Source organism: Protomyctophum bolini (assembly GCF_963924005.1).
Source record: "Protomyctophum bolini genome assembly, chromosome: 16".
Lineage (NCBI taxonomy): Eukaryota > Metazoa > Chordata > Actinopteri > Myctophiformes > Myctophidae > Protomyctophum > Protomyctophum bolini.
The window spans coordinates 14,254,491-14,260,520 of record NC_137877.1 but is presented as its reverse complement, the minus strand read 5'-3'; the positions used below and the strand labels follow the sequence as shown (position 1 = coordinate 14,260,520).

Genomic DNA, 6,030 nt, shown 5'->3' with positions numbered 1-6,030 from the left:
GGGGGGGAGAGAGAGAGGGGAGTTGCACCACTCGGTTCACACGGGTGTGATTTTTGAGTGGTGCAACCACTCCTACAACCAGCAATGTCCGTGCCTACCTATGTGTTATTCATGTGCACCTGTGACATTAATGAGCATGAGAATGAGTACCAGTAGGGGCGCTGTTGTGCAATGTTGTGCCAGAAACAGAGAGAGTGCTGCAGTTGCCTGCTAATGAGAGAGAGAGAGAGAGAGACAGAGAGAGAGAGAGAGAGAGAGAGAGAGGAGGGGGAGGGGGGAGTTGCAACACTCGGTTCACACGGTTGTGATTTTTTACTTATTACTGACTGACTGCAATCATAGCAGGCCTGTTACTGTCAGTGGTAGTAATAAAAAAATACTAATAATAAATTATAATTTATACAGCACTTTACATTCTCTCGAATCTCAGATTTCTTACAGAGTTAAAAGCATGGCAAGAAATAAGAATAAACAAGAAAACAGCATATGCAACAATCAATTTCGTGGGACCCAGCTTGGCTATAAACTAAAAAGGGACAGGTTAAAATAAGTAAAAGTGGGGGGAAAAAGTCGAGGGAATGCTTTGGTAAAAATATATGTTTTTAGTCCATTTTTGAACAGCAATGTCTTAACCTATGTGACTATGTTTACCAATAGTAGTACCAATAGGGGCTCGATCTGTTGTCTGAGAGAGAGAGAGAGAGAGAGAGAGAGAGAGACTGTGTGTACAAATTAACATTGATTTTACAATATAAATTGGGATCTCCGAGATAGAAATGCCATTAAATGGGGGTCTGTAGATGTACTAATATGCATGTCAAACTGGGGGTCCTTGAAATGAAACGGGTTAAGAATCACTGCTAGAGCTGTAAAAATCTTCTCTTATGGGGGTCCCTGCAGGCATATCTCTTCAAATGGGTTTGACGTTTGGGATTCACTGACTTAAGGAGCCATGATGCCCGTACAGCCTTGAATGAATCGCCCATAATTCATAAAGCCCTTTCCTTGGCAGCAGCAACACAAAACCAAACGGCAAACCATTTCTAACGACATACTGTCGGACATTAATATGCGTTGGAGCCAGCAGGGGATTATCTTGGAATATTATGAAAGTAAATTTTCCAAAAAAACACGCAGTTCCCTTTTTTTAGAACATCAAACCCAGAGTGCTTGTATTATACCCCTACCCCCCACCCCACCCCACCCACCCCCCTCACAATGCGTCGCATGAGCTTGTTGATCTGCTATTTTCAAACGATTTTTCATACATTAATAATTGAAAACTCGAAATGAGACATTCGGCATAATGAGTACTTTTTCCTTTTTGTACTTTAAGTACATTTTGATACCAATACTTTTGTACTTTTACTCAAGTATAAAAGTTGCCTGCAACAACCACAGTATTTCTTCATTGCAGTATTGATGCTTTTACTCAAGTAAAACATGCGAGTACTTCTGCGACCGCTGACTGTATGTACTGTAATATGTATGCCAGAACTGTGGAAGTGTGAACACTTGAGGGCAGTACAACACCAAAAGAAAGATGGAAACGTCACCTGCAGTCTCTTTTCCACCAAAAGACCTTTGGTTCTTAAAGCTGGTTCCGTTCTTACATGTTCTATGATGGTTTATAACGGTGGTTCCCAAACCATTTTAATTTCAAGGACCCCCAGTTTGACACGCATATTAGTCTACACAGACCCCCATTTATTAATGGCATTTCTATCTCTTGAGACCCCAATTTATATTGTAAAATGAAAGTTAATTTAAGTCTGAGAGTGTGTGTGTGTGTGTGTGTGTGTGTGTGTGTGTGTGTGTGTGTGTGTGTGTGTGTGTGTGTGTGTGTGTGTGTGTGTGTGTGTGTGTGTGTGTGTGTGTGTGTGTGTGTGCACTGCAGAAATTACATAGCCTACAGTATATGACTACTGAGGGAAGTTCTGGTGTACACCAATGACACATTCTTCAGAAATGGAATATACTGTAGTACATAATGCAATTATATTGTATAATTCATTCTAATATAAAAGTCTGTGTCCAATCAGAATGAAAAATCACCAGATAAATATAAACAAAACTATAGGATGGTTTTGTATTGTGACCCTGCATTCTGGCAATACACATTATATCTTCTCTAACAATTGTGTTTATTGGTCAAACTAATTTTTGGCTCAGTAGATTAAGTCAGAATGTTTTGGTTTGTTTTATTGAATATATATATATATAGATATACAAGTAGGAAGCCGTATGTGTTGTTTAACTCTGTATTTGTTAATGAGTTGTTAATTAAACAACTAAAAGTTGTTTAAAAGTGCCAACAGACAATCATTTAAGGCCTGGTTTACTTTACTTAATTATGTGTAGGTTATGAAGGGTTAGGGTTAGTTACAGAGGAAAATACAGAAAGAAAACTAAATCAACAAGTTGAACAAATAATAAAACCTTATTTTTGCCAATAGTACCTGGCTTTAAAATGTATTATATATCTGTAAAGGCAAAATACCTGGTACCTCTTACATTTACATTTACTGTCTATGTTTTGAGTTAAAATATAATGGTGTTTTGGCTCAAATAAATAATAAATGAGTAAATCTAATTATTAATATGCCATAATACATTTTGTAATAGAATATATTTTTCGTTAAGTACAAAAAACTAAACCTTGAATATATATATATATATACACGTGTGTGTATGTGTAAGAATTATAATAAATATATTACAAATGTGGCAAGTTGACAGTCATGTTCATTCAGTGTAGCGAAGCAGCACGTTATACGTTGATTTCTCAAAACAAATGTAATGTTTTAAACGCAACAATTGTAGTTGGATGTATTATTGTCTCGTATAGGCTGTGATTGTATACGGTTGTAAGTCATTTAGACTCAGTCAATGGCTGCTGATTGTGACTGCGCATTGTCCAACTCTGAACTTCTAGAACAAGTGCTTCTCAAACATTTACGCTCAGGTCACCCCTGTAAATGTTTTTGTTTTACCCCTGAAATACATTGTTAGTTTGCAGCATATCAATTTTGTTAGTTGTTAGTTTGTCATATCAACGGTAAGTAAATATCAGTCATGTCACGAGGAATACTGGAGAGAATATTTGTTTCCATTAGGACTGAAAACAACTGCTACACTTGGCATTTATAACCACTTAAACCCCAGCATTCCTACGTATCCTGAGGGGGGGGGGGGGGAGATTCACCCCAAAAAGTAGCAGATCTACAAGCTCACAATACACGCTGTGGGCTATTTTTTGGTGAAGAGACTTGGTGAACTGTTGGCTGAAAAAGAACGAACCAAGTATAGAAGTTTAACTCTGGTCTGTTATACTAAGTATAGATTTTTCCACACTCACCTATTTCCACACTCACTCCAGAGGGCCACTATATTTACACAATCACTCCAGAGGGCCACTATTTCCACACTCACTCCAGAGGGTCACTATATTTCCACACTCACTCCAGCGGGCCACTATTTCCACACTCACTCCAGAGGGTCACTATTTCCACACTCACTCCAGAGGGTCACTATTTCCACACTCACTCCAGAGGGCCACTATTCCACACTCACTCCAGAGGGCCACTATTTCCACACTCACTCCAGAGGTCCACTATAGTTCCACACTCACTCCAGAGGGCCACTATTCCACACTCACTCCAGATGACTACTATTTCCACACTCACTCCAGAGGGTCACTATTTCCACACTCACTCCAGAGGGCCACTATTCCACACTCACTCCAGAGGGCCACTATTCCACACTCACTCCAGAGGGCCACTATAGTTCCACACTCACTCCAGAGGGCCACTATAGTTCCACACTCACTCCAGAGGGCCACTATAGTTCCACACTCACTCCAGAGGGCCACTATAGTTCCACACTCACTCCAGAGGCCCACTATTCCACACTCACTCCAGAGGGCCACTATAGTTCCACACTCACTCCAGAGGGCCACTATTCCACACTCACTCCAGAGGGCCACTATAGTTCCACACTCACTCCAGAGGGCCACTATTCCACACTCACTCCAGAGGGCCACTATATTTCCACACTCACTCCAGAGGGCCACTATATTTCCACACTCACTCCAGACTCCAGTCCAGACGGCCACTATTTCCACACTCACTCCAGAGGGCCACTATTTCCACACTCACTCCAGAGGGCCACTATATTTCCACACTCACTCCAGACTCCAGAAGGCCACTATAGTTCCACACTCACTCCAGAAGGCCACTATATTTCCACACTCACTCCAGAAGGCCACTATACAGTATTTCCACACTCACTCCAGAGGGCCACTATATTTCCACACTCACTCCAGACGGCCACTATTTTCACACTCACTCCAGAGGGCCACTATTTCCACACTCACTCCAGAGGGCCACATTGTATATAGCCTCTTATCTCTGTATGTTAACCTTTTCCGTACATTTTTGGCCTACTTCGTCATGTTACTGTATGTCACACAAGTGGCAAAAAATAGCCCATCTACAAGCTCGTGTTTTGAGCTTGTAGATCAGCAAATCTTGCTTTCAGTAATGACTATTTTTGAATTTGAATCCTGAAAAGTAACATTTTCAACCCTTTAACCCAATCTCAAATGCAACCAGTCATACTTTATGAACTTAAATACAAATACATTTGACATAAGAAAATACATATATACTTTTTTAGTCATTAAGGTACACATATAGACAGAAGTAATTAAAGCGGTGTTTGTATGTTTGGAATTGTAACAGCTGAAATCAATTATATATCAGTATTAACAAGCTAATTAAGTGAAGGTGGGGGCCGCCATGTTGCCAATGTATGTTCTATAAGAACTGCTGCTTGTTATTTATCCAAGAACATATCTGTTTGTGTCCTTCTCAAGGTCTACATTTCAGTGTGGGAACAATCATTTCAGCAACAAATATTCTTGATCACTATCTGTCGAACCGGAAGCAATTACAGTATGTTGTCTCTGTCGGATGGAAACCTCATTATTATGTCCAAAACTGTTACTTTTCAGCATTCGAATTCAAAAACGACAAAAGTAGCAGGTGGACAAGCTCAAAATGAGTGGCTTCGCGCCACGTTTCAAGGTTGTAGATCTGCTATATTGCATACTTGTGTGTGATGTATATAGGTGTTGATTTACGGAAAAACACAAAAAGTGAAAACATGGAGATGAGAGGTTTCTGCCAGATAGCGACGATATAGATGTACTTTTTTTAACTGAGACATTAATTGTCATGACATGGCTGCTGTTTAAACTGGTAAAAAGAAATAGACAGCTGAGCACCACACACACTGTCGCTGTATTTGCACACGCACACACACACACACACACACACACACACACACACACACACACACACACACACACACACACACACAGACACACACACACACACACACACACACACACACACCGCAGAGGAATCGAGCTACAGTTAATATGGGATGAAATCTCCTTACCTTGTTGGTCGGCTACGTGGGCTGTTGCACCCTCCTCTGAAATGACATGCGTTCAGCGCACATTGCCACCGTGTCAGGGAGGGCCGCCCGGGCCCTGCCACCCTCCCATTGGACAAGGCCCTTTTGATAATGACACACACACACACACACGCACAGTGGCTGAACGAACACAAGCTAACGCTAAGCCTTCTCTTGTCAGCACTCTGGGCCCCATGCCCTTCTCTTTGTGATAAAACCAGAGGGGGGGGTGCCATAGTAACACCGCGCTCGCATCAATTGTTTGTTGTGCGAGTGTACACAGTCACAATCCTCGGTGTTAATTTAACTCGGCAGAGAGTGTGCAGAATGTAAGCCGCCGGGGGTCCGTTTGGTTTGTACACACTTCTCTGAGTTACAGAGGGGTGCACAAAACCCAGAGGATTTTACTGTGTACAGGCTGGTGTGATTGACTGTCGCTACTGTATAGGTGTCTGTGTGTGTGAGCCTTTGAATGTACGGCACGTGCGTGCGTGCGTACGTGCGTGTGTAAAAGTAGGCCTACGTTTACTCAAGTCCTGTACTTAAATA

General features: G+C 41.4%; 1 protein-coding gene across 1 annotated transcript in view; it reads left to right on the top strand.

The window, feature by feature from the left end:
* The window catches only part of popdc2 (popeye domain cAMP effector 2), a 357,428-nt gene that overhangs the window by 83,288 nt on the left and 268,110 nt on the right, over positions 1–6,030 (top strand). The gene's annotated exons all lie outside the window — the stretch shown is intronic.